The sequence below is a fragment of the Microchirus variegatus genome (genome assembly GCF_963457635.1).
Source record: "Microchirus variegatus genome assembly, chromosome: 20".
Taxonomy (NCBI): Eukaryota; Metazoa; Chordata; class Actinopteri; order Pleuronectiformes; family Soleidae; genus Microchirus; species Microchirus variegatus.
The window spans coordinates 6,578,071-6,584,294 of NC_139821.1; positions in this window are offsets into that span (position 1 = coordinate 6,578,071).

Consider the following 6,224-nt stretch of genomic DNA (forward strand, 5'->3'; position numbering starts at 1 on the left):
TCATCGTTCACATGTCCTCATCACTCACCTGTCATCATTCACATGTCCTCATCACTCACCTGTCATCATTCACCTGTCATCATTCACATGTCCTCATCACTCACCTGGCATCATTCACATGTCCTCATCACCCACCTGTCATCATTCACATGTCATTACTCACCTGTCATCATCACTCACCTGTCATCATTCACATCCTCATCACTCACCTGACACTTAAGTAAAAGTAAAATTACAAAATTAAAAAAATTGTTTAAAATAAGTATACAAGTACACAAAAAAACTGACTCAATTGAAGAAATGTAATTCCTAATTTCCAATATGACTAACAAAAAGTTTGAATTATTATTATTATTATTATTGTTATTATTATGACTAGAATATTGTTCACTGCTGGGCAGTTCAGGCCAGTTTTCATTATACTTTTATTAAATGGGCTGGGGCTGCATGTGGCTTGTGGGCCACGGGTTTAAGACCCCTGGTTTATGGGATTGTAAAGGGATTTAAATGCTCTGGAGCTCTGGAGTTCACTTTATATCATCTCAAATCACATCATCCTCGATATCCCAATCTTTCCTAAACTGTGCATGCTTAGCATTTATCCTGAGCGCTGTGCTCTGTTGAATAGGGAAAACAAAATAGTTGACCTGTGCTTGCTTCATCACAGACGTTCAGTTGTTGAAAGAATGATCCTCTGATCCTCTGCCAGAATGGACAAATTTGGTTGCAATACGTAACTTCACCCCTAGGTGTCACTGATCCTGTAAACCACATGTAAAAACAGCCAAATAAAAACAAACCTTTTCTACCCACCCATTTAAAAACTAACCACATAGTCCAGTTGATTTCAAACAACTCAATCCTGTTTCTAAAAATATAAGTGAGTGACAAATTCTCTAAAATGGCCATCTTCCTCAAAAAACCAGCTTCACAATATAGTGCCAATAATAATAATATTTTGAAGGCTAAGAGTAGCTACTCTGTAGTGACCTGGCTGAATAAGCCAATACGAGATGGAATAATGCTTTTCTATACTCCCACTTGCTATATAAAAGCTTTATAACATTGTTTTTATTTCAGAACCTTTAGTCCTTGTAAAGATGTCATATTTTCCTCAAGTGTAATAAATTGTTTGTGTAATAAAGGGTTTTCTTTTAAACTTCACAAAGGTCAATGGATGGAAGCATATGGCACCAGCACATGTTATGGTGGGTTAATAAGCTGTAAAAAAATAAAAAAATAAAAAAATCTTTAATAGACTTCATTAGTAGTTAATAAAAACCCTCTATAGATCAGCTGTAAATAATTACGTTTGTGGAAAAGCTCAAATAAAATACTTTCATACACTCGTAGTGTATGAACGCACTTGGCACAGTGAATAAAGTATTAGTAGTAGTAGTAGGCAGTAAGTGTGTTCTAAGATAAGACGAGATAAGATAAATACTTTTATTGTGATAAAAGTTCAAATACTTTGTTACTGTACTTAAGTACAAAATTCACATACCTGTACTAATTTCATACAAATTTTAGTCCACTACATTCCCTAAATAAATGCTCTACTTTAACTCCATGACACGCTTTGTTACTTGTTACTACCAAATAAAATCAGCAGAAGAAGAGTTGGTATTATGGTCAGTACTGCATTTATAAAGAGCTTTTCTAGTCTTGATGAGCTGCTTTACGCAATACTTTTCACCCATTCACACATGGGAATAAGTGTCTGGCTCAAGGACACATGTAGACTTACAGAGCTAAGAATTGAACCCACAACCTTCCCGTTTGCCAACAACGTACGGTAAATGTCATTTTTACTTCAGGAATAATATTTTTAAAAAAGGACTTCAACTTCTACCAAAGTGATTTGACAAAGTCAAGATACTTGGACTTTTACTCAAGTATCCCTTTAAGGTACTTTATACAAGGCTGCCTTTGATGGTAATAGTTCATAATCAGAATTTAAAACATGATTAGCATCACAGACGTAACGTCCTAATACCCACGTATACCTGCATACCTCAGTAATTGTATATCCTCTGCCTTTCTACCCTGACTCTTTTACACCTAACTTTGAACCAGAAAACGGGACATAATACCGTCCTTAAGTGAGAAGCTGCAACTGTATCACACACTTGATAACACGCAACTCCCGCCATGCAGACGCACCTGCTAACGGGAAGATGATAATGCTCTTAAGGGTATATGTGCTTCAGGACGCAACTGTGAAACTCTGAACAGCCGCTAACAAGCTTTGAAAGACAAACGTGTGCGACTAATTTCCCCATAATACGAGGAATCAGGAATCAGGACATGTGGAAGTTCAAACCTAATTAAGTAATGTGCTGAGACGCCACATGTGAAGCTGCACAGCCTTTGTAAGGCAAAAACTGTTCACATGAAAGTTAAAATGAAATGATGACAAAAATGAAAAACATCTTTCAGGGACTGAGGGGATATTTGTCCTGCTTTTTGAACAATCCCCGTGAGAGAAAGGAATACTGCGGGAAGAAAAACACCAACAGTCTATTCATGGTTTGGTCCGATGCCACATTACAGAACTCACGGCGGAGCCTTCAACTGAAACGCTGCTCATTGACTTTCAATGTCATGTGGTGCCAAATCGGGACACACTGGTTGGTGTAGTGGTTAGCGCTCTTGCAGTTTGCAGCAAGAAGACCCAGGTTCTGGACCTCAGGACCTTCTCCTTGTGTGCATGGGTGGGTTATTCTCGGTTTCCTCCCATAGTTCAAAAACATGCAGGTTTGGGTATAAGGCAGGTTTGGTCACTCTAAATTGACCACAGGTGTGAATGTAAGAGTGAATAGTTGTTCATCTCTGTATGTTTGCCATTCACCCGATGTCAAATGGGATTGGCACCAGTGACCCTCACGTGGAGGGTAAATGTGGTAAAAGATGGAAGGATGGATGGATGGAGTTCACACAATCCTGTCCCAGGAGGAGGAGTTAAAGTATCTCAGGGTCTTCACAAGTGAGGGAAGAATGGGGGGGGGTCGACAGAGGGATCGGGGTGGAGTATGCAGTAATGCAGGCTCTGCATCGGTCCTTCAAGGTGAAGATCTACGATGGTCGATCTACGTTCCTATCCTCACCTATGGTCACGACCTGTGGGTAGTGGCTTAGAGATAGGGTCAAGTCCTCCGCATCCAGATGAAGTGGCTCGGGCACCTGGTTAGGATTCCTCGCTGGTGAGATCTTAAGGGAACATCCCACTGGGAGAAGGCCCCATGGAAGACCCAGGATCCACTGAAGAGACTAGGTCTCTCCGTTGGCCTGGGAATGCCTCTGGATTCTCCCCGGAAGAGCTGGATGAAGTGGCCAGGGAGAGAGAAGTCTGGGCTTCTCTGCTCAAGCTACCCCCACAACCTAAGCTCAGATAAGAGGTAGAAGAGGCAACCGCAACATTACGCGAGTAAAGTGAGACGACTGCAACTGCGTACAATTAGATCAATATTAGAGTGATTGTAAGATGTTTAAAAGTGTCAAAACTATAAGAGGGTTACTATAAAGACAATATTGAGCACCGCAGAGAGAGTATACATCCCTGTAGGGACAGTATAACACATGAAGAGGAGATTGTGTGTGTGTGTGTGTGTTTAGAAGGGGCAGCTGGAAGTGATCCAATTTAGGTACCAGGGTACAGGTCTTTTGTTGGGCCCTAACCCTTATTTGACAGGAAATCCACACTTCAGCCGTTAACAGGCGGCGGACTTAAAGCCCTCCTGAGAGCAGCAGCAGCAGGGGGGAGAAATGGTTTGAGGTAAATGCCAGACACCCAACCCTCTCTCATAAAGACGTGTGGAGGTCATTTGACTTTTCTTTGGTCCCTTTTTCCTCCCTTTGGTCTGCATGAATGCGAGTGTGTGCCCAGGGAAGTACCAGCAGGTGTAGAGGTGTGCGCATGTGTGTTTGTTTGCCAGTGCGAGGCAGATGCACAAGGTGGCCTTGGCACATGTACATCACTGACTCAATGTCAATCAGTGTCAGTGGAGAAAGAAAGAAGAAATCCAGATGCTCAGAAAATCTGTCTTCGAGCACATTTTTTGTAGATTGGTACCTTTTGAACCACGGCTATAGCCCCGTCCCAAGTGTGTCACAATCTTCAGGTAAATAAGTTACATTTGACAGCTGATTATGCATTTGGGGAGAAGATGTTGGAAGTGGGAGTGCTCTTTCAAAACAAACCAAAGCAAAGGGAGTATTAACTTCCATGATTTATGTTTTCACTCCAAACTCCCGGCCCATTGTTACCCATTCCAAGATGTCACTCATTCTGCGGCATTTTTAATTAGGACATGAGAAGTTTGATCGTGCTGATGTGCAACTTTATTTAAATAAATGTTTAAGATGTAATCAGCGTGACTGACACAGATTTCCAGTGCCAGTAACAATAAAAACTAATTCATGCAGAGACTAATCACGCTACATTCAGTCAGATAGTGCAAGCATTCCCACATGACTTCCATGTAATGAGTAATCACTCACAACAAATTCCAGCAGTCATATCATGTCCCGCGGCTACCGAGAGGTAATATTTACAGACTGCAGCCTGACTTTGTTTATGAGGATTAATCTGACAGCCACTTCATTTTCCAAGTAGGAAACATTATAGTCTAATCACCCAAAATGAATTAAATATGGTTTCGCATGTAGTGTACACCTTGAAGGAATTTAATTCATGCTGTATCTACAGATCTGGCGTAACTAACAATTTCTCTAATCTTATTTCACATGTTTTCGAGCTTGTGTGGGCTGTTGTCAACTGGTTTCAAGCCAATCTACTACTATTAATAATAGCACATTGTATTTATCATTAGGTGCCATTCAAGAAATTCCAATACTAATATGGAAATTGTTTTTCAAAATAATTACAGATAAAGAATTACGGAGTGGTGAGAGTGAATACGCAGGCCTATAGAGATGTGTTTTGAGACGGGATTTAAAGTAGAGGAGAGAGCCATGGATGAGGTGTGGGAGACTGGAACCCACGGACATTAGTCCCGCAGAAGATGTGGCGAGGACGATGGAGGAGGAAGGGTGACGAGCGTGTAGGAGATCTGAGAAGTATGGAGGTGCAGGATTAAGGTAAGGAGGAGAATTTTACAGCCAATGCGGGAGCCAGTGCAGATGTTGGAGGACAAGGGTGATGGGATCATGGAAAGGGGTTCTAGTGATGATTTGAGCAGCTGGATTCTGGACCAAATGGAGTTTATAGAGGAGGGTGAGGGGTAGACCAATGAGAGGACAGTTTCAGCAATCAATCCAGGAGTAGACAGACAGCAGTGCGGTCAATACAACACGATCATTACACGATTTATACATTCATCTTCAGTTAAATGAAGATGTTTATGGTACACAACCAGCATTTTATTCCAGAAGAGCATAATTAAAATAACTAAAAGACTGACTGTCAAGCTTGAAGTTTGTCCAGTGCAGATCCAGTGTTTGGCACATAGTCCACTGTACAGCTGTCTCCTCTGGCGCTCCATTTCCTTTTTATCTTCCTGCCTGCATAAACACACACCTATTCCAAGACTTGCCGAGCCATGGAAAAGAAAGGTGTAGACGTGTGGAAATGAACAGGGCAAGAGAAAAAGAACAATTCTTATCATCATCGTCCTCATCGGCAGCAGGAGGACCTGGAGGAGGCCAGGTTTCTCTAAAAGCGTCACCTCCCAATGCTCGAACCTGTCAGCACACGGCTGATGCACTTATCCAGCTGGCAACTTCAAGTCTTTGATTTATGACCTTATGAGAAGCTGAATGTATTTCAAAAGGACCAAACCCACAATTTTAAAACCAACTATTTCCGTAAATATATAATACGTACTTAGTGGGTATAAAAGTGCATCCCCTACATATATATAATCAGTCACATTCTTTTTGGAGTAGATCTCCATCTCTGTAAAACATTATCTGACCTGGAATCACTTTATCAGGACCCAGGTGTTCACACCCTTACCTGGGGCATTAACAGCTCTGACCATCCAACACGACTTTAACCCAAATTACTTTACACACCAGCTGCCCAGCAAGAACTCCCCATCAAGGAGGCTAATCACCACTGCCATCTCCCCCTTTCCACCTTTGACCCCCCCGACACTAGAATAACAACCTCCATACCAGCCCCCCAACCCCTCAACACCCCCCCAAAGAAATTAGGAGGGCGGTTTTCCCCTTTACAGATGACAGATGAGGGGTCGGAGGTT